We start from the raw sequence: 24,681 nt of genomic DNA, 5'->3' as shown, positions 1-24,681 counted from the left end.
TTCCATTGTGTCCCTGGGGATCGCAAACTGGGCAACGCTATACGATTTATAGCGATACTGATCGCCAGGAGGCGGCCTTATAAGTATTCAAGAAACGACCATCGAGTGGAATAACAAGTAAATCTAGTGAATCCAAAGAAGTGACAACACTTCATGCACAATTCACGAGCCTTGAGAGACTGCATGAACGCGAAGTAAGTAAATGGTGGGAAGCGACTTCCTTACAGAATTATGTGGAGGTCAATAGAGTTTCTAGGGGCCTCCGCATATATACGGTCCCTGCATATGAAAATCCTGACCCCCAGCTTTTAGAGGAATGGGCTGAATACACGGCGGGCTTATGCAAAGGGATGTTGATGATTTTAATAAAGTTCGCATGGAGCAATCATGAAAAGGCTCGCAAGGCGATTGATGAATTGGAGAAAGAAATTAACAAGGATGATGACAAAAAGAAACAGGAGGAACTAAGAACATTAATGGTGAAAAGATTAAAGGCATATGAAGGTAAAATAAGACAGCGAAAGCAGGAAAAGTTTGAGCGCAATGAACGCGATTATGAATTGGGAAGGGTACTGACTTTCGCTAAGAGATATGAAGCGCCAAGACAAGCATTGGAGAATAAAAAGAGCTTACCAGCAATGAGCAATCAGGGGGATACAACTGAATCAGAGCTATCAGAAACAGAACAGCTATTGTCCGACACGGGAGGTGCTCCAGGTCCCGCAACAATAAGGAAGACCCCTTTTCACGAGGAATTCCAAATAATCAGGCAATCGTGGCAAAAGGGTACAAGAGGCAAGCCGCCTGAGAATCAAAGAGGCGGCCAACGCGGAGTGGAGGCGAGTGGCGTAAAAAGCGAATTCTCGCCACCCACAACCAGGAGCAAACGCTACAACAAATGGAAAGGAGTTTAGAGATGGACAATAACTTGACGATCATAAATCTGACCCCCAAAACGCTAACGAGGAGCGAGGAATCTGTATTGAAATTGGGATTATCTTTCTGTCCCCAGAAACATCTAGAGTATACACAGACGAGAATTGATTTGTTTAAATTTTCCCGTAAACTAAAGCTACATAAATTCTATAAGCTAAGGCCAAAGAAACAAGCAGCAAAAAACAAAGCAGAGTTGCAAACGGATATTTTAATCGGACGTGATTTGCCAGCATTGCAGACCCTGAAAGAACTGGGGATGGAGAATGATGATTTACATGCAAGCGATATTTCTGCAATAACAGGAATAGAACAAATTGGAGGTGGTAGTCCGTTTAAACCAGTGTCAACCTTTTTACCTCAGATGTCCAATGACAATATCGACATGTTTGTGGAGATAGTGTCAAAAGAATTGATGAAGCGGAGAACGGGATTTATGGGCAACAAATCGAATTTGACTCAAGATCAGATCAAGGTTATAGAAAACATCAAAGCAGACACTAATATAATTGTGAAACCCTCAGACAAGGGGGGGGAACGTAGTGCTCCAAACCTATGAGGCTTATAATGAGGACGCACTACGACAACTATCAGACCCCTGTTGTTATGAGAAAATTGATAAAAAAATCTACCTTGGAAGTATATCAAAGTGCCATCAACTACATAACTACATAAAGACAGGACTAAAACACCATGTAGACCCATAGTGAGCTCACAAGGAAGTCTGCTTGAGCATATGTCTGTATATATTGATTATTTTTTAACTGATTTTGTGAAAAATCTGCGCAGTTATATTAGAGACACAAAGGATTTTCTGGGACATGTTGAACAGATCAATTGGCGGGAGGGTGATTGCATGCTAGTTATGGATATAGCTAGCTTGTCTACCAATATATCGCACGCCGATGGTATTCAAGCTGTGAAATCTTTTTTAGACACACGCTCTGTGAAATTCACAGAACATAGCTCTATGCTGTTAGAATTCCTAACTTTTTGTCTTGGGGCTGGTGGGAGGAGCGGGTGGCCTGGGCATCTACCAATGGGGAATGCACCAGAAAATAGTGGCCTGGTACAGATATATAGACGATCTTTTTCTAGTTTGGAGAGGGTCACAAGAATCAGCTTTTATGTTTACAGATATTTTGAATGCGAATGAGAATAACTTGCGCTTTACAGTTGAAATAAGCTCTGTAAGTGTGAATTTCCTTGATTTAGAGGTTTTTATTGATGCGGGGAAGATCAATACACTGTTGTTTCGAAAGCCTACTGCTGGTAATTCTACCTTACACTCGACAAGCAGTCATCCCCCTAGATTGGTCCTGAGTATTCCCTATGGGGAATTTCTCAGGATAAAGAGGAACTGTACCAATGAGGCAGACTTTATTTCCAGTGCAGAAGCCAGCATAGGGAGGTTTAAAGCACGAGGATATGGTGAAAAATCATTGATGGAATCCCTCTCAAGAGTGCAGGCCAAGTCTAGAGAAGATCTTCTAAAACAAAAAAAGACTGCAGAGAAGAAAGATCATTTTAGAATGATAACAACTTTTTCAAGTGGTGCAGGAGAATTGAGAACAATATTAAAGAAAAATTGGAATTTGTTGAGAACGCATCCTATTTTTGGGATGGATATACCTAGGCGCCCCATGCTTACTTTTAGAAGAGCAAGAGTACTGAGGGACACTCTAACTAAAAGTCATTTTGTACGAACAGTTCCTAGACCATTTGGTGAGGCACCACATGGTTTCTACCCATGTGGTAGATGTAAATCATGCAGGAACAGCAAGAAGGTTCTGTCATATGAAGTAGCTGGAACAAAAAAAACAAGGTGGATCAGACAGTTCTTAACATGTAGCACCCCATACACGGTATACTGCCTGGCGTTGTTTGATGAATGCTCACGAAATTCTCCAAAAAAAGGTCCATCCAGGTCAGCTCCTATCCTGAAAGTCTGTGGGTGATTCATCAAGCGGGGCTGAGAAAAAAGGGGGTCCCAAAAAGTGTCTTCTCCATGTTCATTTCCATAGGAAATGTTATTACAGGCTACAGCCCAAACTGCTGAACGGAATTACACTAAATTTGGCAAAAAGGTAGTGCTTGATTCAGAAAGCGACTTTCTTTTATATGGTGTAAATCCATTCAGTAGTTGCTGAGAAATTAAAAAATAAAAGTTTTGATATCTGGGGCAGCGGTGGGTTCGCGCACCCTCCCTGCCAAGCGCTTTACTGTGATTGGCTGCCACGACCACAAGCTTCACTGCAAACCAGGAAGTGTTGGTAGCCATCTTGTGACTCGGACCGAGTCACAAGAAAACAGTCAAAAAAAGATTAAAAAAGAAGAAAAGGGGGCAGGGTAGATATACCCTGACCCCCTAGACCTGCTCAAGGGGTCCCACAAGGACCCCCAGGTACAATTTTTATTTTTTAAACATCAGAATGCGCGCTGGGTGCACGAATCCTGCCGAATACTTTTTTTTTAAATGAGGCGGGGCTCCCCCACTTCATTTAAATGAGCCCCCGGGTGGGCTAGGTTCCGAGGGAATCCTATAATTATATTGTGGGATTGCTTTTGGGCAAGGGGAGCTGTATGTTAGCAGCTCCTCTTGCCCAAAAGTAATGCCGGCTCCCGCAGGAGGCGAGGAGCTGTCTGGGACCATGGGGGCATTGGGGATCCCCCCACGGTCCCCAACGAAGAGGCCAGGCCCCAGGGCATGGGGTCCTCAGGGCCAGAAGTGGACAAGGGAAGGGGGACCACGCAGCCTAATGATTAATAAATACATACAGAATTGGGCATGCCCCAGGAATGGGGTCCTCGGTTTCAATATAAATTAATGGAAGTGGACTTTTTTTTTTTTAGAAAAGTTTGGAGAGGCGATCCTAACGCGGCGCTCAGCACGGCCCCCTAGTGTGAATGCGCTGGGTGCAGCTCACAGCGAAGCACCAGAGTAATGCACAGGTCTTTAAAAGACCATTTATCTGTAAATGAGGCTTTGTGGTGATTTCACATCTTCTTAGAGCCCCTGCATCTCCACTCTGCCTATGACTGGAATATTTAGCCCCCCCCCCAAAATTTTTAGCAGTCTCCCCCAAAATTTGGCTCTAGTTGCGCCCCTGACTGGCGTACGCCGGCTCTACCCACTCCACTTACACTTACAGAATTCCGTAGATTCTATCCGCCGTATGTCAATAATATAGATGTGGGACTGGGAATATCTTGCAGACAGGATTCTTGGCCTTTCCCGAGGCTTGGTTTGCAATCCTGATGCTCTGCCAGGGTTGTCACTGGTTGGCAGCCAATTAGAGCCAAGCTCGTGCTCGGGGGTTAGGCTCTGCCAACATATGTACTTATCCAATCACTGCGCTAATCCCCAAGCACTTATAAATTCACTATACACTCTCCTTGCAGTACTCTAATCATCCAGTCTCTACCCATGTACTCATAGAATGACCCAAACAAAGTTACATAACCGAGGTCTACCCCACTGCCAGAGGAAACATGGTTGCATGCGCAGTCAACAGTACAATGTAATATGGTAGGGACCAGAGCCATCATGCATACATAATGAACACACGGACACAGTTAGATAGTGGAACTGTCTACGGGCATCGCGCTCGGCCCCTATTTATTACTAGGGTCACATGTCCTGTGACGTCTGTGTTGGATGCGTGTGGGGTGAGTGTAAGCCAGCCCTCAGGGAATGGTTGATGCTGGCAACAACTGCAACAGTGATAATCGGATCACACACAAAGATTAAATCATAAAGGGTCCATGGCTTGTGGTGCACTAAGGTAGGGGTACCAGATCTTAAATCACACAGAAAAGATTGTATCGTAAAGGGTCCATGACTTGTGGTGCACTGAGGTAGGGGTACCAGAGATGAGCGTGCTGTTGTGAAAAAATTGTTAGTGTCCCTTTGGGATATTCCTGCTGCATGAGGTGGCATTGTTGCGAACGGTGTCTGCAGCACAAAAGTCAATCATAAAGGGTCCATGAGTTGTGATGCACAGAGTTAGTGGCACCTGAAGAGCTCAGCGTGTATGCAGCCAGCGATGGTGGCGTGTCCTTGCAGGACAGGATTGGATTGGATATGTGTGAGACCTGCTGAGCGCAGTGTAGGTCGGAGGCAGTGGTCAGCAAGGGCCTACAACCACTTGGTGTTGACTTGTGGTGCACTAAGCTAGTGGCAACAATGGTGGTCAGCGTGTGCGCAGCCAGCGATGATACGTAGTTCAGGCAGGCTGCACTGGGAGCAATGTCTTTTGCCTAATGAATTCTCCGTCAATAAGGCCACGTGGCAGGGACTTGTGGTGCACTGAGTTAGTGGCATTAGAAGCATTCAGCATGTGCGCAGCCAGCGATGATGCGTGGTGCGGGCGGGCCGCACTGGGAGCAATGTCTGTTGCCTACTGAACTGCGTCATCTGCAATTGCGGCTCAATCTGAATTGTGAGCCCTGCTGTCCGCAGTGTAGATGGAAGGCAGTAGTCAGCACAGACATCGCGGAATGCTTTTTGTCACTTCCTCTTGACAAAATCCAAGGACACAGAGTACAATTCTCTTAGCAATTAATAAATCAAGACTCAATTCAAATTGTGAGCTCTGCTGACCGCAGTGTAGGCGTATGGAACAAAAGATGAAATATGTATGGAATATATTGTCGAAATGTGTAGGTTTCAGGGACGTTATAGTTAGTTGCCTACTGGACTCTGAAATTAATGAATCAAGACTGAATTTGAATTGTGAGCCCTGCTGACCACAGTGTAGGCTGGAGGCAGCGGTCAGCAAGGGTCCACAGGCACCTGGCATAGAGTTGAGCTGCACAGTTAGTACCAATTTTCAACCCATAACTCATGGCCAGCTCTTGGAATTAATGATGAGAGTCAAATCTGGCTCCCCATTGGATATCTGTCCCCCTCGTATCTTGAAAGAATGCTTTTCCACCTATCCAACCCCTGTTCTTGCCCTTCTAAATGACTCCCTCTTGTTGGGCATAGTCCCGTCTGCTTTCAAAGAAGCCACGGTCATACCTCTATTAAAAAAACCCGGGGCGGATCCTGGATGTAAGGCAAACTACAGGCCCATCTCCTTATTGCCTTACTTGGCAAAAATTCTAGAGGCACACGTGGCGAAAACTCTCTCTAATTTTTTGGAGAAGTCCTCCTGCTTTGACCCTCATCAGGCTGGATTCCGGCCTGCACACTCTACGGAGGCAGTGGTCACTGCAGTTCTGGACACATTTCGAGACTGCGCAGATAGACATTCTCCCCAGGCCCTGGTGCTTTTGGACCTGTGGGCCGCTTTCGACACGGTTGACCACAACATCCTGGTCGACCGTGTCGGACAGGCCGGCATACAGGGCGTGGCGGCCTGCTGGTTGAGGTCCTTCTTGGAGGATCGCTCCCAAGCGGTGCGTCTAGGGGACTTGATCGGTGTTAAACAGTCCATCCCATGTGGAGTGCCACAGGGTTCCTCCCTGTCACCCCATCATTTTTAACATATACATACTCCCCCTTATACAAACCTTGAGGGACAAACAGGTGAGAGTTTTTAATTATGAGGATGACCTGCAGCTACTCTTCACCATTGATAATTCCGAAAAATCTATGAGTCATTTCCAGTCAACCATGAGGTTTATTAAATCCTGGATGGATCAAAATCAGCTGAAACTAAATCCAGGTAAAACCGAACTGATACTGACTGGGGACAGTGCTAAGTATTGGGGTACTCACTATTGGCCTTCAGATCTGGGTCAAGCTCCGCAACCATCACCATCGGCTAAAACGCTTGGAGTCATTGTGGACAGTGACCTTTCACTAAAAGCACAAGTGGGACAAGTGGTCTCCAAATGCTTTTACCAGCTAAAAAAAATCAGGAAGGTCAGGCGACTATTAACGCCAGAAGCTATTACCCAGGTTGTGATCGCCACTGTTCTGTCCCATCTGGATTACGCGAATGCCATCTACCTGGGTCTCCCAAACTATTTACTCAAGCGTCTCCAGATGGTGCAGAACTATGCTGCTAGGTTGATCCTGAAGCAACCAAGGTGGCAGGCGGCGACTCCTCTCCTCATCAAGCTGCATTGGCTTCCGGTCATACAACGTTGTTCCTTCAAAGCAGGTTGTATGATCTTTAAGTCACTACACGGCAAAAGCCCTAAATTCATTAATCAATTAATCACCAGATACGTTCCCTCCCGTAACCTTCGTTCACTCCACCTAGGCCTTCTCCAGACCCCTCCCTTTAAACTTAAACTTTCTGGTGGACGTAGATTTGCCATATTGGCCCCCTGCCTATGGAACACCTTTCCCCTGGAAATCCGGTCCTGCCAAGATCTCTTACCTTTCCGGAAAGCCCTGAAGACCTGGCTTTTTAGACAAGCTTTTTAATCCATCTTTTCTACCTTCGATTGTGTTACTGTCAATTTTAGCGCCCAGAAACTAATCAGTGTTAGTGCGCTCAATAAATGATTTAATAACATAACATAACATAACATAACATAACATAACACATGAAGCAGTCAGCATGTGCACAGCCAGCGATGATGCGTGGTCCAGCCGGGCCACATTGAGAGCAATGTCTGTTGCTTACTGGACTCTGAAATTAATGAATCAACACTCAATTTCAATTGTGAGCCCTGCAGCGGTCAGCAAGGGCCCACAGCTACGTGACGTTGACTTGAGCTGCACGGATTGGGAGCATTTGGTCTTCTTAACCGATTATACTCTCTTACACAATTTGCATTGGCAATAATCTTGAATTGTGAGCCCTGCTGAGCGCAGTGTAGGCCGGAGGCAGTGGTCAGCAAGGGCCCACAGCCACGTGGTATTGACTTGAGCTCCACAGAGTTAGTGGTACCTGAAGCATTCAGCATGTGCGCAGCAAGCGATTATGCGTGGTCCGGGCAAGCCGCACAGCTAGCAATGTCTTTTGCCTAATGAATTCTGCCTTCATAAGGCTACGTGGCGATGACTTATGGTGCACTGAGTTAGAGGCACCCGAAGCATTCAGCATGTGCGCAGCCTGCGATGATGCATGGTCTGGCCGGATGCACTGGTAGCAATGTTTTTACTAATAAATTCTGCCTTAATAAGGCTACGTGGCGATGACTTGTGGTGCAGTGAGATAGTGGCACCTGAAGCACTCAGCGTGTGCGCAGCCAGCGATGATGTGTGGTTCGAGCAGGCCGCACTGGTAGAAATTTCTTTTGTCTAAAGAATTTTGCCTTAATAAAGCTATGTGGCGATGACTTGTGGTGCACTGAGTTAGTGGCACCTGAAGCACTCAGCGTATGTGCAGCCTGCAATGATGTGTGGTCCAGGCGGGTCACCCTGGGAGCAATGTCTTTTGCCTAATGAATTCTGCCTTAATAAGGCTACATAGGTGATGACTTGTGGTGCACAGAGATAGTGGCACCTGAAGCACTCAGCGTGTGCACAGCCAGCGATGATGCGTGGTCCGGGCGGCCCACACTGGATGCACTGTCTGTTTCCTAGTGGACTGTGTCATCTGCAATCGCGACTCTATCTGAATTGTCAGCCCTGCTAACTGAGGTGTCGGCCGGAGGCAGCGGTCAGCATAGGCCAACAGCCACGTGGCGTTCATTTGAGATGTCATAAGTGATTTCATCAGTGATGTCACTGACCATGTCATGAATGATGTAGTATGTGACGTCATCAGCAGTGCATTGCGGGGGCGCGCGTTATAGTTAGATGAACTAACTATAACGGGGGAATTTCTCTGGTTTTGAACGAGTGAACCATATATATATATATGTATGTATATTTCCTACTGGCAGTAGCCAGTAGGTAGTTATAGTTAGGACCTATTTTCCATAGGAAATCCGCAACATTCTATTTGGAATAACGTTGGCGCTGATTGATGAATCTTCGCAAAACTTTCCAAACTTTTGGCCAGCTCCAGTCCACTCCTATCCTGAAAATTTCACGGTGATTCGTTAAGCGAGGGCCGAGAAAAAGGGGGGGTCCCAAAACGCGTTTTCCCAATGCGTTTTCCCATAGGACCAGTTGACGCAGCTACAGCCCGAACTGCTGAACGGAATTACACCAAATTTGGCAAAGAGTTCAGACTCATGCCTTTTGCTTAAATTGTGTAAATCCGTTCAGAAGTTCCTGAGAAAATTAGAGTTAAAAAGATAGATATATCTGGGCGGAGCCTAACCACACATCTCATCATGAGATCTGATTGGCTGTCAGCACTTCATCCAAGAAGTGTTGGCAGCCATCTTGGGACCAATATCCATGATAGCACCTCATTAAAAAGCATTGCAGTTAATAGAAGGTTTTAAGACTTTAGTTACATTATAAATCATTTGTTGATGGTACCATACTCATTTTAGGAATTGTGGTGTGTTCTAAGGTGATTTTACCATGTGAAAAAGCCTTCTGCTGTGATATCATGAATCATGTTTGAGAGAAAACTATTTTCTCATGCTTTTCCCACAGAGGTTTGGAAGGTGATCTATAAGCTAAACTGAGAGCATATTTTCTGTAAATTCACATTATCTTTCTCAGTCATGTGAGAATGAAGTCTGACATTCTCAGTAAAACATGTACATCCAACAAGGGCAGAGACTGTCAGTTGATTCCTTTGTGTTCTACTGCAGCTTCCCAGAGTGTTCTAAAGAACAACTAGAGCGCTAACAGTCCTACTTATGACAAACGTATTGCACACTTGAAGCCATCTTGATTGGAATAAAGTGGTAACTCTTAAAACATTTAATTTAAAAAGGAAAAAAATTGGATTTTATTTTGCAATAGAAAGTATGATTAGTGCTGCAGAAAGAAAAATTAGGGCACATTTTGAGTGACTTCTCAAATCCTCTTCTATTTCATTAAACAATTCTGACATGCAGACTAAAACATGCACTTTCAATACCAGCAGCAGACTTCCCTGGCGAGCAGTAGCTTTACTACAGTGATCTAATAAGCAACTTGAGTGCTAACCTTCTGAATTTATGGCAAATGTGTGACACATCTGAATGCCTTCTTGATGGAATCAAAGTAAAAAACTGAAAGGATTTCCTACTGAGGAGACTGTAGTAAATGAGGAAATTAGGAAACTTCATAACAAATAAGTCTCCCAAAATGGCCACCAGAGACAAAAGAGCCCAAATGTAGCACAAATATCACCCAGATGTAGCCCAAGTATAGCCCAATGACAGAATGTCCCAGAGTGCTCTAACGAACAACTAGAGCACTAACAGTCTTACTTATGACAAAAGTATGGCACACCTGAAGCCATCTTGATTGGAATAAAGTGGTAACACTTAAAATATTTAATTTACAAAGGAACAAAATGAGGGGGTTCATTTTGCCATAGAAATTATCATTAGTGCTGCAGAAAGAAAAATTAGGGCACATTTTGACTTCTCAAATCCTCTTCTATTTCATAAAGAAATTCTGACATGCAGACTGAAACATGCACTTTGAATACCAGCAGCAGACTTCCCTGGTGAGCAGTAGCTTTACTACAGTGATCTAATGAGCAACTAGAGTGCTAACATTCAGAATTCATGGCAAATGTGTGACACTTCTGAATGCCATCTTGATGGAACCAAAGTAAAAAACTGAAAGTATTTCCTACTGAGGAGACTGCAGTAAACGAGGAAATTAGGAAACTTCATAACAAATGAATCTCCCAAGGTGGCCACTAGAGGCAAAAGAGCCCAAATGTAGCCCAAATGTCACCCAGATGTAGCCCAAGTATAGCCCAAGGACAGAATATCCCAGAGTGTTCTAACGAACAACTAGAGCGCTAACAGTCTTACTTATGACAAAAGTATGGCACACCTGAAGCCATCTTGATTGGAATAAAGTGGTAACTCTTAAAACATTTAATTTACAAAGGAACAAAATGAGGGGGTTCATTTTGCCATAGAAATTATGATTAGTGCTGCAGAAAGAAAAATTAGGGCACATTTTGACTTCTCAAATCCTCTTCTATTTCATAAAGAAATTCTGACATGCAGACTGAAACATGCACTTTGAATACCAGCAGCAGACTTCCCTGGTGAGCAGTAGCTTTACTACAGTGGTCTAATGAGCAACTAGAGTGCTAACATTCAGAATTCATGGCAAATGTGTGACACTTCTGAATGCCATCTTGATGGAACCAAAGTAAAAAACTGAAAGTATTTCCTACTGAGGAGACTGCAGTAAATGAGGAAATTAGGAAACTTCATAACAAATGAATCTCCCAAGGTGGCCACCAGAGGCAAAAGAGCCCAAATGTAGCCCAAATGTCACCCAGATGTAGCCCAAGTATAGCCCAAGGACAGAATGTCCCAGAGTGTTCTAACGAACAACTAGAGCGCTAACAGTCTTACTTATGACAAAAGTATGGCACACCTGAAGCCATCTTGATTGGAATAAAGTGGTAACTCTTAAAACATTTAATTTACAAAGGAACAAAATGAGGGGGTTCATTTTGCCATAGAAATTATGATTAGTGCTGCAGAAAGAAAAATTAGGGCACATTTTGACTTCTCAAATCCTCTTCTATTTCATGAAAGAATTCTGACATGCAGACTGAAACATGCACTTTGAATACCAGCAGCAGACTTCCCTGGTGAGCAGTAGCTTTACTACAGTGATCTAATGAGCAACTAGAGTGCTAACATTCAGAATTTATGTCAAATGTGTGACACAACTGAATGCCTTCTTGATGGAACCAAAATAAATTAGGAAACTTCATAACAAATAAATCTCCCAAGATGGCCACCAGAGACAAAAGAGCCCAAATGTAGCCCAAATATCACCCAGATGTAGCCCAAGTATAGCCCAATGACAGAATGTCCCAGAGTTTCTTAAGAACAACTAGAGCGCTTACTGTCCTACTTATGACAAAGGTATGGCACACCTGAAGCCATCTTGATTGGAATAAACTGGTAACAAACATTTAATTTAAAAAGGAACACAATGAGGGGGTTCATTTTGCCATAGAAATTATGAAGAAAAATTAGGGCACATTTTGAATGACTTCTCAAATCCTCTTCTATTTCATTAAAAAATTCTGATATGCAGACTGAAACATGCACTTTTAATACCAGCAGCAGTCTTCCGTGGTGAGCCCAAATGCAGCACAAATATCACCCAGATGTAGCCCAATGACAGAAGTGTGCAAACACTTATTTTTTGTGTATTTGCAGTTTTATATAGTGCAGACTTGTCAGGTATTGGAGTGCTTTACATGAGCATTGGTTACATCACACACAATCAAATTCATTTTGGTTGTAGACATGGGGAGATTAAGTGATTTGACCAGAATCACAGACTGTTGAGCTGAAGCAGAAACTCCAACCTGGTTCCCCAGTTGCAAAGTCTGCAGCTCTGGAAGTAACACCACATTCTCTCCCCTAGGTGCAACATTTAATCAAGTGGTCAACTGGATAAAAAAACATAAAGATTACAAATAATTTAAAAGTTCTTTGTCGCTATTTGAAAACTCAGAAAATATGTCCTCATTTTAGTTTTTTAGAGCACTAACCATAATTTTGATGCAAATAAGTCCCTCTCATATATGTAATTTCTAAAGAAAATGCTCTAGGTATTACAGTTTTGATTACATAAAGATGATGTCAGGCGTTCCACACTCTTGTAATAAATATAGAATGTTAGCAATCTAGTTGTTCATTGGGATACTGATGAGAGGCAGAGGCCAGGGGCACAGACTCTGAAAATTGAAGGCAGGTAGGAGAGTGCAGAGGCAATAATTTGACCACACTGGGCAGGCAGGAAGGGCAGTGGGAGCACAACAGACTATGGAGGGCAGTGGAAAGGGGGGCAGGGGCAACAAACCAACAATACAGGACTGGCAAGAGAGGCTGTGGCAATATAATAGACCATTGTGGGCAGAAGGAAGAGGCAGTGGTAGTACAACCATACATGCCAACAGACCTGTTTCAGCCAGAAAACGTCCAATGTTTTTAAGCTCAAATGGGCTTTATTTGATCTGTCTCCTGTCTACGATCTCCTCCTTTTCAATGTAACTCAAAGGGGAAAATCAATCCCCCAGTTTGTTTTTCAAAATCTCCCTCTTACCAAGTTCAAAATGTTCGCAAGCATGGTACAATGGATCACGGTAGGCAGGAGGAATTGGGGTAAGGACATGGACTCGGATAACAGAGGACAGGAGGGACATGGAGAGGTGCACCAAACTGACCCTACAGGGCAGGCATCAGGGTTTGCAGCAGCACAATACACCACACAGGGCATGCGGGACGGGAGTGCAGCACAAAAATCCATAGAAAGCAATAGGGAGGGGACAGGACCATGCACATGGACAACAGAGAACAGAGGGGAAAGAGGCAATGGTAGCTAGCTGACCATAATGGACAGGCAGGAGAGAAAGTTGCAGCATAACAGACCATAAAGGGCAGGAGGGACAGATCAGGGGCATTGCAATGGAACAGACAAGCCAGGAGGCAGGGAATAGGGGTCTGCACATGAAAACGGAGGGCTGGGGGCAAAGGGGCAGGGCAGGAGCAGCAAGATGACCATGGAGGTCAGACAGGATGGGCACTAGAAACAAGACACACCATGGAGAGCAACAATGAGACTATGATGGCATACACACAGACCATGGAGGGAAGGTGGAAGGGGGTCAGGGGCAGCTAGCTGACCACACAGGGAAGGTGGGAGGGGCCATGGCAGCACAGAAGACCATGCATGGCAAGCGGGAGGGTTAGTGGCAGCACTATGGCTATGATGGGCAAGAAGGAGGGTGCAGGGCCATGCACAAAGGACCATGGAGGATAGAAGGGAGGGTCAGGACCTGGGCACAGACAAGAGAGTTCAGGGGAAGGGGCCTCACAACAGTCCGCGTGGGGCAGGCAGGAGGAGCAGTTGCAGCACAACAGACCAGGGAGGGCAGAAGGGTGTGGCAGTAAAATGGACCATGGAGGACAGGAGGAAGGGGATAGGGGCATGACATGTGGGCAGGCAGGGTGGAGGTGGCAGGGACAGGTTACAGTCTTCTGACAATGCAAGGCAGGTGGGAGGGGAGTGGCAGCTCAACAGAACACTCATGGTAGATAGGAGTGGCAGGTCCATGGAACATGGTGGGCAAAAAGGATGGAGCAGGTGCATGCACAAAGACATCAGAGGGCAGGGGGAGGGACAATAGGGGCAGCAAGCTAAGCACAGAGGCTAAGCAGGAGGTCAATGATGGGCATAGAATTGGGCAATGGAGGGCAGGAGGAGTGGACTGGTACATCATGCTAAATGGAGGGCAGTGACAGCACATCAGACCATGCATTGCAGGAGGGAGGAGGCTAGTCCATGGATTCAGACAACAGAGGATAGGGAGGAGGTGGATGGAGCAGCAAGCTAACTGTTCAGAGAAGGTGGGTATTAGGAACTTTATTGTTTTTTTAAAATGTGTGTCTGTGCGAACTACTTAAAATATGAACAAGTATGCAGCATAATCTCACTTTTATTCAGGAAGAAGAGGACGTTTGTGACTGTGACTCCGGGCTCACTTGGCAGAAACACCCCCTGACCCTCCACCCCCATCGCAAAATGTAATGCCCGTGAAAAGGGTAGGTGGACGCAGTGTTATATAGAACATAGTCCTGAGAGCACGATTGAAAATGAAAACTAGATATAGTATATGGTATAAACTATGCACCAAAAAGTGTGATATAAAATGAACCGGGTGTGAAATATAATATTCAATACATTGTGCGCAATTACAGATTCAGTGCAGAGCGTGAGATAGCACATAGCGTGTGCTATTCGATATGCGCCTTGGAGTGTAATATGCACAGGGCAGTGTTGTGTAACCTAACTAGTCTCTAAAGTTGTAATATAAAATATGTGCTGGGGAGTGTAACGTTGCATATGCACTGTGACAAAGATATGGATCCCAGATTGTAATATGTATGGCATAGCGCTGTGCGTTATAACATAGGCATTGAGCAAGGCATTTTAGATGAGGCAATAGAACCCATGCGAAGGCAAGTGTGGCATGCCATATTCACAGGGTGGTGTTACAGTGCACATGGGCTAGAGAGTGTCATAGCATACGCACTAGCTGGTGGAATACAACACAGAGGTGTGTGGCACTCGGCGGGCACTGGTGGGTGTAACACAGCATTGGGCTCGGCCAGGAGCACGCTGTGACTCTCAAGTGAGGTTCGTCTCCTTTCCAGAGAGTAAAATAAAAAGTATTATGCATCCGGCGGTGGATGTGTGTTTTATTAACTGTGAGGGGGGTTTCTTGCATAGTTTGGTCAAATTCTTGTCAAATCCCCTTTGAATGGCTTAGTGTGCGTGTGTATTAAATGTGCCCATCAATAGCTACCCATGTTTGTATAAATAAACAACAAGGGTGTCTACTTGGAGAGTACCCACCGGCGGGGGCGCCGGGATTAGGCACGGTAGGGTGTCAGACATGTCAGAGCTTCACTAGCGGTGTAAATACATTCAACGTGGATTCATTGTATGCATAGTCGCCTTTTAATGAATATCACGCAAATCGTCATGGTGATAGTTACATACGGTTTGTCCAGCATGTCCTAGATGTTTCTATAAATATATATATTTTTAAAATAATAAAAAACAAAGGCCGGCCCCGGGGGATGGGGTGCCTTGGGCTATAAGTGGCCTGAGGAGGGGGGCAACGCAGCCCCCCTCCTAAAGATTTTTTTTTAAAAAAAGGCCATGACCCGGGGGTTGGGGTTCCCGGGGCCATTAAGGCCTTGGGAGGGCCAAATGATTTTTTTTCAACAAAAATTAGGGTGCAGGCCCTGGGGGATGGGGTCCCCAGGGCCAATAAATTAGAAAAAGAAGGGGAGGCCACACAGCCCTCCTTCTTAAAAAAATAAAATAAATAAAAGGCCGGCATCGCGCCGGAGGCCACGACCCCTCCTTGCAGCACTCTGCAAATGCGCCCCCTGGCCAGTTGTAAGTTGGGGAATTAATTCCCCTTCAATACTGAGGGTCCCTGAGGGCCAACTAGCCCAACAGGTATCTCCTGTATGCACCAGGGAGCTGCGTTGCAGACAGGTGTTCTGAGGCCACGCCCCTTTTTACACCTCTATGCAACGCAGCTCTGTGGCGCTTACTGGAGGTACCTAGTGGGCTAGTTTGACCCTAGGGACCCTCAGGATTCAAGGGAACTTAATCTCCCAACTTAAAAAACGGCCACAGGGCGCGTTTACACAGTGGGGAAGGGAGGGGACGGGGGCTGAGGTGACGTGTGCAAACACGCCCTATGGCGTGTTTTAAGTTGGGGAAATAATTCCCCTTCAATCCTGAGGGCCCCTGGGGGCTAACTAGCCCACTAGGTGCTTCCAGTAAGCGCCACTGAGCTGCGTTGCAGAGAGGTGGTCCAGACCGTGCCACTTTTTACATCTCTCTGCAACGCAGCTCTGTGGCGCTTACTGGAGGTACCTAGTGGGCTAGTTGGACCCTAGGTTTCAGGGGCTTTATAGTTAGCTGGAATTTTCACTCGTACAAAACCATTGAAATTCCCCTGTTATAGTTAGTCCAGCTAACTATAACTTGCGCGCCCGCAATGCACTGCTAATGACGTCACATATTACATCACTCATGACATGGTCAGTGACATCACTCATGACATCACTGATGACATCTCAAATGACATCACTGATGACATCACTGATGACATCACTGATGACATCATCCTTGTGATAGAGTGGCAGACCTCCTCTCCCCCTAATATAACCTTTGATACACACATTCAAAAATAGAAACTAAAATTTTCAAAACAATGGACATACCAATGCCAGTTACAACAACCTATTCAGTAATTCTAAGATCCACATACACATCCACTCATTCACCAATAGTCCTATACAGTCACTCATACATGTACTCACTCATCATATGCACTCATACACCTATACATCCTGTTACACAACGCCACTCATCCATAGAGTTACTCACACACATAGTCACTGATGCTAATAAAGAATCAAACATCCATTTACTTGCATATACAGTTATACACACACCACCACACTTACTGCTACAGAAACATACACATACTTAGACTTTTAAACAATCACTTATAGAAACACATACTTATTCATACAGGAACTCTTTCAATCTCTCACTCTCACATATACTCACTTATATACACCAATAGTCACATATACTAGTTTAAAACATATGTAGTTACTCATAAAGACACTATTGAGACAGTCATTCACTCACTAACACACCCATACACACACTCATCCACCCATACAGTCCTGCACACATGCTGTCTTCAACACATACAAACAGTGAGTCATTCATTCATGCACCTATGCACTACGTAATACCCCCCACTGTACCATACAGACACTCAGACACTCATACTGATACTCAGAAAACCAACTAATAACCTATATAGACACTCATGTAGGTACTCACCAACCCATGCAGCCACTTATACACAAAGTAAGAGACTGATACAGATATTTACATATTTAAACATTACTCACTAAGTCATGTATTCACTAAGATACACTTAATCAGTCAGTTATACAATCAATTTTTCAAAAACAAATCATCCATTTAGACACTTATATACCCATTTATTCTTCCATCGACCTTGAGATATACATATATAAAACATATGTAATTTTCAGAAAAACACACATTCACTGGATGATGTCCTCAGTGATGTCATCAGTGATATCATCTGAGATGTCATGAGTGATGTCATGAGTGATGTCACTGACCATGTCATCAGTGATGTAATATGTGACGTCATCAGCAGTGCATTGCGGGCGCGCGAGTTATAGTTAGCTGAACTAACTATAACGGGGGAATTTCAATGGTTTTGTACGAGTGAAAAGTCCAGCTAACTATAACGCCCCTGAAACCTATGGTTTTTTCAGTGAATATATATATAATTCTTTTTTTTATTTTTTTTAAATTTTATTAATATTGACTCTGTTAGCCAAATACACACATTTTGTTGACAACTAAAGCAATTCTGGAGTGCCGTGGTTTCTTGGGATTACAGGAGACGATTTAGTGAATCTGTGAGCAGCGCGTGGCGGAGGGCTGCATACACGGCACCACCGGCGATAAGGCTGCCCGGAGGAAACACACCGACCACAGGAGCCATATATATATATATATATATGTATATATATATATATATATATATATATATATATATATATATATATATATATATATTTAAAAAAAACAGTAAAAAACAACTTGAGGCTCATTACTGGAAATGATGGTTTATTCAGCATCCAGGCAAACACAGCATGCTTCCCTTTCTAACGTTTCGGCCCAGGACGGCCTTGCTCACAGGTGGGAATCATTTTGCAAAGTGCGCTCATGCGTGCTTTAAAGAGTGATACATCACGTGACTGTATATTTTAAAATACAAGTCCCATAGTGCTTTAAAATCCTCACAGTAATAGCTGGCAGTCCTCATGTAACATCACCATAGTGGAACTTATTTTTCCGGCACAAGCACTAATGTTCTTACGGAATCTTAGAAGCAGTCAGGTGAGTTTAAATGCATAGTGCGAATATTTCATCTGGTCTGAAAAACTCTGCATACCAGTACGATCGAAATAGGATGTTCTCCCTCTCGAATCCCTTCCATCCCTTCCATACGCACATATTTTCACTTCATTAGTAGTTCCTTTAGTAGGTCAAGTGCGTGTGTGGGTCATGCTCCTCCATAAATCACACAAAATCCATTTCTCCCGTTACCGGAGCCCCCGACCCTTCAGGGCAGCCTCAAAGACAACGGGCACGGAGCAGCCCGTCCATAAACAGCAAAAAACAATTTGAGGCTCATTACTGGGAATGAGGGTTTATTCAGCATCCAGGCAAACACAGCATGCTTCCCTTTCTAACGTTTCGGCCCAGGACGTCCTTGCTCACAGGTATATACACAAACACACACACACAATTCAGTGTGAGTGCACTGCCAACGTTAGCGCACATTGCATGGAACGTTAATGGAGACAGATTTGTACCGTCCGCAGGGGTCAGCATTTAACTGGGTTTTGTAAGCATTTGACTGTCAGCTTCATTTTATCTCCATCTTTCACAGTACGAATTCCTGAACATGTAGTAGTGGTTCATGGCGATGAGGGGCAATGGCTTTTCCACACTTTGAAAGCCTACCGTTAACAGTGAGCACATCCTTAAAAAGCAACACTTTCCGTAAATAGCCACCGGCAGCTTATATCGTTCCCCTCTTCATTAAATATACACAACACATAGGCAAATAACCCTCACGCGCAGTGTGACAACCAGCAAGCTGTTTCTCCTTGAAACGAGTTCTCTATTTACAAACATGTTTACAACACATGCAGAGTAGATAGTCTATAAGTGATATATTAAAGCACAACGTGATAAATCAACATGACAGCACAGGAATGCAAAGAGTCCTCGAAGCCTTAGATAGCAGTCAGAGAGCTTACTCCTCACACCCTGCAGTGCGCTGCAAATGAGCCTCGCTTGCCTTTCTTTCCAGGGATGGTCGCTGCTTTCATTTATTGATCATTTCTTCAATCAACCAAGCGGCTGGTTCGTAAATAACAGTTTGCACATTTTCTGTCGTCGTGTATGTTGTTATAAAATAGAGCTCTCTCGGACAAGCCCAGAGAAAGCATTTTAAAAGCACCTTGCATTGCGCCACTTCATGTCTACATGTGATGTTTGTATATATGTTTATTTTTACAGTGCACTTAAAAAGCTTTGAGGCTGCTTTCAAGCACTTGGAGTTATTGTCAAAAGGGCAGTGGGTGAAGCTTGAGGAAAGGTGTATTTCAGCAAGTTTCAGGAGAAATAAATAGTACTTTAAATGCAACTGAAAAGAAAGGTGGGAACCTAAAATGATCGTGACCTAAAACGCATAAATAAGAAATGTCTGTAGGTGGTGTGGTTTTTGTAATCAAGGATTTGTCCTAATACATGTGGCATAGACGAACTTTTGTCTTGGGCCTGTACATCCTTGTCCTGTCCACCCAGTGGTCCTGGTTTTCTCTTTGTCTTTCTCCTCACAGTAATCCTCCTCTTCCTCATCTTCCCCCATGAACCTCCTACACATCATGCCTTATATTAGTTCTTCTGGTGGTGCTAGTTCTCCTGTGCCTCCTGGTCCTACTGATTCTTCTGGTGATCCGGCCGTGGTCCTCATAGCCATCTTAGTTCTGTCAGTATTGACCTTCTTCGTTGTCCTCATCCTCCTGTTAGTTCTCCTCCTCATTGTTCTCCTTCTGGGTGTCCTGTTCTTTATCATCACTTTCTGGTCTTCTTGGTCCTAGTCATCCTGGTCTAGGTCTTCCTGGTCCTCCTTTTTGGCCCAGTGTGGTCCTCTTTATCTTCTCCTTCTGGTCTTCTAGCTCCTCTGCCTTGAGCTGATCCTCCTCTCCCGAGGCTTCCAGTTACTCCTGGTCCTTGTCCACTAGCTCTCCTGGTTTAGTCCCTCTTCATCCAGGTCCCCTTGGTTTTGATTGTGGTGGTCCTTTATTGGTCCTCGTGGTGGTCCCGGTTCTGGTGTTTCAGATCTCACTGGTGATTGTGGCCCATCTATTCCTCGTTGTATTCCTTCTCCTGGCCCTGTTGGTCCCTTTGATCTTGGTACTGTGGACATCATTTGTTCTTATTCTCCTGAAAAGACTGGTATTCCTCCTGGTCCTCCTGGTCTTGTTTCTTCTTGGCTTGGTACTTCTGGTGTCACTCCTCCTGGACCTTGTTCCTGCCTCGGGTCCTCCCTATCCTTCACCTCCTAGTCGTTCTAGCCCATGTGGCCACGCTGGTCCTCCTGGTCGGGGTCCTCTGAGCCTTCCTGGCATTCCTAGAGGCTCTGGTGGTCCTTCTCCTGCTAGTCTTCATGTTCCTCCTCCTGGTCCTCCTCTGCCTCATGATCCTTCTCATCCTTCTAGTGCTGTTCCACTTGTCTTGATTGTCCAGTTCAAGGCAAACGCAGCCCTCCTAGTCGTTCTACTCCTAGTGTTGCTCGTTTTACTCATGAATAAGGTCCCCTACTCCCTATTCTGTGGTACATCTTGCTCATGACCCACTTTGGTTCTCCTGGTCGTTTTGATCCTAGTGTTGCTAGCCTTACTCGTAGATGTGTTCACCCTACTTGTTGCTATCTGCTCTTGTCCTCCACGTCTCCCTCATCTTAACCCCCCTCCTGCTCTCATCTTAACCCCCCTCCTGCTCTTCGTCCCCCTGGTTCTGTGAACCCCTTGGCATGGTCCTTGGCATTCCTGATTCTTCTCCACGTTTTTATTTGCGGACTGCAAGTCTTTCAATCTTAGGGAAGGCTTTTAAGAGAGGGCTCACTTGAGACTCATGCCAACGCCCGGATTCTTCCTTTGCCAGATACTAGCCCGAGCAGGAGCACCTCACTTAAAACACTTGGTAGAATACAGTGAACGTTGTCCATAAATAGTTAAGCATTCTTTTGAAATATTGAAAATATGACGTTTACTACATAATCGATGCCGATGGATTTATTCCATGTTTCCCAGTCCACCAAATCAAAGCCTACAGAGAGGGTAAAATAAGAATGGGAGACTCATTTTTCGACCTCCAAAACATGAACCAGTAACAGCTCGTGGCCTATGTAAAAGAGAGCATCACTTTCCATGTCTCGCCTACAAATCCATGAAAATACATGTAAGAAAAAATGGTGACATGCACTATTCTATGCAACCTAGGCTCAGCACGTCTCCTGGTCACTCCTATAGCCAGATTCAAACACAGAGGTTACCAGTGATTCTGCGTGGCATCCCTTGCCTCTTTAACGGCCAACCCTACGGACCCGCAACACTCAGTCACTAATGCAGCCACCCAGCTGTCTAAACCCCTGGATTCAAAGTCTATCCCCTCCCACACTTCTCCCACACATGTCCAGGTTCATTGATGCATTGCCTTCCTATTGTATAGTGCACATGAGGTTTCAAAAATGCCAACTGGGCATAGTCCAAGTAACCATGACTGTCCAGGCATGGCACCATTACATTAATACATAACCATGCCCGCCTTTGTACCTATACAACCTAAACTATGAACTATTTACCTACTGTCACTTTTCGCTTACAGAACCCAAACTCTCTCCACTGCAGTTTTTATTCCAAATCGATGTCTCTGCACCTAGAAGCAATTACATTGTGCAGTGTTTCCAATGTAAGCAAAACAATGATGAACATAATACGATCATGGGTTTATTAACACTTTATCACATTCAACAAAACTACTGCAGCAGATCAAGGGGTTGCACATTTGGCAGCTGAGTAGTTTACCCGTTTAAATAAGCAATTATATAATTATACTAAATGTAAAAAAGTGGTTACTAATTGTAATGCCTGTTTTGTTACTGAATCCATTCCTTTTCTGCATATACCTTTCTTTGATATGTAAAGTGCTTTGATACCTTACTGGGTCTCATTAATGCGCTAAAAAACTGCAAATGAGAAATGATTCTAAATACCTGAAAATATTCAACACATGACATAATTCACTGCATTGTTCAGACAGAGTTAAGATCTTCTTAGATGACTTTGCCTTTTTTTAAAAAAGCACAAAGCACTTTGAGTGAAACGTTTCAACACTTCTGAGACATTCTCTTCTTACACGTTGTATGTAGTCTGTACCTCTTGTTACGTTAAATTTCATTGAAAATGTGTTTCGTCATTTAATAAATATATAACATTTATTTCATGTACCACATGGGGACTTTTGCAGTTTTTCAGTCCTGTAAATAATAAAAAGTGTTCCATGGGCAAATTAATTATACCTATTATATCAATCTAGGAAGGATGCAACGGCGAGCGCATCCTGCTGAGATTTAAAGCTGTTCCTTTAATGGTGCAAACTATTCCCTGCAGAATGTACATTACTGGCATACATGCCCACCACACACGTGCATATCATGTATTTTAGGTAGAATGATAAACGCAGTTTCTAGTAATTTGCCAGATCCCGTTACTGTATCCTGCCACCTATTTGTCTATCTGTCTTTTCCACCACTTGTGGCCTCAACTTAGTCTAAATACTACGGCTCTAGTTAATGCAGACCTCTCTTTCAGTCCAGGAATAGAAAGATATCTCACTCCAAAAGAGAAAGGAAATACGGTCAGGCATTCTCTGAAGCTCATGAAGAGCTGGGCTGCAGAAATGCATTGAGCGCAACAGTGTTTCATCTCTTCCTGCTTCCTTGAGAAAATCTATGAATCAACATTATTAAAGAGGGCCCTTGAATATCCCTCAATACGAAATATCCACTTAATGTGAAAGAACACACTGTTTCCAGCTCGTACTCTAATCTTTGTTGTATGTAATTATGCAAACTGAAGGGGTTCAATTCACAAACTTGTGCATCTGAACTCGTAGCAGTGCTTACAGTATGGGTACTGATTTTCCACTTTTGGAAATTCACAGCTGTAGACCCAGAAAGCCACACTAATCATAGGTTTCCAAGTGTACACCAGCAGGAACATGAGGTAACATTTTCTAAATGTTCTAATTTCTCTGGCGTTAAATTGTTTATGCCTTACAATTGCACCGTGTAAAATTGCTTGCTAGGGAGATATGTGATTGTCTGTTTTTTAGACCTGGCCCTTTTCTCAGGTTTATCCCCAAACGTTTTGACCTTTGCTTCCTATTTTTCTGACCTTGTTTTTATTGGCTGTAGGATTCTGGGCACTTTACCACTGCTGATCAGCGCTAAAGTGCAACCCAGTGGACTGACTGGGGCAAGCGGCTCCCCGGTCTTGTGGTGGGGGACCCGGCGAGGTCTCCTCACGGCACTGTCCCTTATACGTGAAGCAGCAGCCCTGTGTGGTCGCGGGCAGCTGCTTTTGCCTGGGGAAGGGCGCACTGATTGTTGCGGCTGTACTGCATGGTTGACGTTTCGACCTTTGCTTCCTATTTTTCTGACCTTGTTTTTATTGGCTGTAGGATTCTGGGCACTTTACCACTGCTGATCAGTGCTAAATTGCATATGCTCTCTGTATAAAGAGTGATATGATTGGTTATCCATGATTGGCATATTTGATTTACTGGAAAGTCCCTAGTAAAGTGCACAGTGTGTGTCAGGGCCTGTAAATCAAATGCTACTAGTGGGCTTGTAGCACTGGTTGTGCCACCCACATAAGTAGCCCTGTAAATGTATCTCAGACCTAACACTGTAGTGTCTGTGCTCACAGTTGGGAACTGCCATGTTTTCCTGGAAAGTGCACCGACTAAGGTAGGCCCTAGGTACTCCCATGGGCAGGGTGCAGTGTATGTGAAAGGTAGGACATGTACTGCTGTGTGTGACATGTCCTGATAGCGTCTCATAGGCTTATATTTGGAGCTGCGCTGTAACATTTTACATGTGTAGCTTTCCATAGGGAAAAGGTAGAAAAATGGATCTTATGCTCTCTGAACTCAGAATTTATCAACGCACCTTTTGGTAAACGAGGATTTTAAATTCTGTGTTGGGAAATGCCTCTTTTAGAAAAGAGAAAAAGTAGAAAGTGGACATTTTCTTAATTTACCATTCTGTGTGTCTCTGGCTGTTTGTGTATTCAGCGTCTGGTGTTGGAATGACAGGAGCTGGGGATGTGCATTCACTCTAGATAGTCACTAGGGGGTTTGAGGAGTGCCCTGCCTTGAACGGGTGACTCATCACTGGCCTGAATAGACCTGGTCTGCATTTAGAGTGGCGAGAGGAGTTTCGCTTGTACCTGAGTAGGCTGTATCTCCTTTTTCACACTGCTGTGAAAAAGGAGATACAGCTCCATTTT

The sequence above is a fragment of the Triturus cristatus genome, chromosome 5_1, assembly GCF_964204655.1.
Source record: "Triturus cristatus chromosome 5_1, aTriCri1.1, whole genome shotgun sequence".
In the NCBI taxonomy this organism is placed as follows: Eukaryota; Metazoa; Chordata; class Amphibia; order Caudata; family Salamandridae; genus Triturus; species Triturus cristatus.
This window is presented reverse-complemented; position numbering follows the sequence as displayed.